Genomic DNA, 2,120 nt, shown 5'->3' with positions numbered 1-2,120 from the left:
ATCCACCAAATTCATATGTAAAGATGCTTTGGAGAAATTGGGTGTTCTTGAACAAACAAAAGCCTTTTTCAATGCCATGGGTTTGAAGAAATTGTTTGAAACAAAGGAAGTAACATACCCCTCCCTTGTCTTAGAATTCTTAAGTTCTTTAAAAGTGACCAAAGTTGAGAATAGGGAAAATCTTGAGTTTCGTCTAGCTAACACTAGTAGACGCATTACCTTTCCGGAATTGGGTGAAATTTTGGGTCTTAGCGATGAAGAGAAATATTATAAGCAATATGGGAAGTATGACCCCGAGCCTCTTTGGGAGGCAATCTCCGGGAAGAAATTTGATGATTTTCATGCTTGTCGTGCTCTTTTGGTCCATCATCCGGGCATAAGAGTATGGCATAAAGTTGTGGGGAATACCATAATTGCTAGGAAAGACACCAATCATTTCACAAGACTTGATTTTATTCTCCTTGAATCGGCTTTGAATATTGGAAGAATTCATACCAAGCCTTACAATTCTTTGAGGCTATTGGTTGATAGATGGCTCCATGTAGATAGTGGGAAGAAGGGTACAACCGTTATTGTTAATGGCGGCCTAGTCACTGTCCTAGCCAAGCACTTTGATCCTAATTTCAATAAGGATAGCAAGTACAAGGCAAAGGAAGGTGGCCATCTTATTGATATGTCTATCATGATTAACAAGTTCAAGTGGGTTGCTCACAATCCCCTTGACACCAAGTATGGGTGGCTTACTAGTGAGGCTCGATCATTCACTTTACCCGCGAAGATTTGTCGTCTAAGTGTCCACCGGACCAACTATTTACTTCCCCTATCCGAAGAAGCCGAGTACATCATTCAACAACAAAAGAGTGATCATGAAACCCCCTCCTCTTCCATTGTTATACCGCCTTACCCCTTTGTGTATGAAGAGTTCAAACCGCAAGGAGTTGAAATTGGGAAAGACTATGTCACTCTTCTTATGCAAGCCATGCACAAGCAAGCTTATGAAGATCGGAAGAATGCATATTTGGCTCAATATCCTCCCCTCTTACATTTAGCTAGGCAAGGACTCCTTGATCCATCTTGTCCTTTGCCTAGTTGGGCGGATAAAGAAGCCTTGTTTCCGGGTGCATCTAGGGACGTGGTGGAAGACAATGAGGTTGTTGGAAATGGTGAAGAAATTGATGATAATATTGAGGAAGAAGCAAGTGGAGATGAAGAAAGAGATGGTGATGATGAGCAAGATAATGAAGAAAGTGATAAAGAAAGTGCCAAGGAAAGTGGCAATGTGACCACTTCTCATGAGGGAAGTGATGATGATGATAGCATGATGGAAGACTAGCCTTGGAGACTCCTACACTCCCATGGTTTGTCTATATCTCTTTGTATTTTATTTCATTTTGATCATTGTTGGTTTAGTCCTAGCAACATCAAAGGACTCACACCTCGGTACCATTGAGGTGTTCTTTATTGTTCCCATTTGTAAAATCCAAAATGACAATCTAGTTTCATGCATAGCATAGTGTGTGCATGAACTATACCCACCTTTGACATTAGCAATAGTGTCTTATTTGGTTTGGGGAAGTTAATGCATACACAACGGGAGGTAATCTAAATTATCCTCTCCGTCATAACAAAAACCATGCATCATGTAGTATAGCTTAGTGTAGAATTGCATTTAGTATAGAAATCATGCATCATCTTTGCATAATTTCCATCATTTTGGCCATTGAGGACAATGCCCATATTAGTGTGGGGATGGGAATTCTAACACTTAACTTTTATTCAAAAACCATAAAAATTGAAAAATTTCAAAAAAACCAAAAAAATTGAAAAAATTGAAAAACCAAAAACAAGTTCATTTCCTTTGTATATATTGTCTTGTATATATTGTGTTTGTTTCATCCTTGTTCACTTTGATTGACTACGCCACATCCGAGACATGAGGATATTGAAGACCGCATGGTATGATCTTTCCAATCTCCTTTTTCCTCTTTATGTTAATGACTATGTGGCTTTATTTTGAATGATGCGGTAAAACAATGTGAACTTAGGATTGCATATAGCTTATATGCCATATTAGTTGGTAGAATCATTTGCATTAGGATGTGTATATGCTAGTTGCATCA

This window comes from Silene latifolia, chromosome X (assembly GCF_048544455.1).
Source record: "Silene latifolia isolate original U9 population chromosome X, ASM4854445v1, whole genome shotgun sequence".
Lineage (NCBI taxonomy): Eukaryota > Viridiplantae > Streptophyta > Magnoliopsida > Caryophyllales > Caryophyllaceae > Silene > Silene latifolia.
This window is presented reverse-complemented; position numbering follows the sequence as displayed.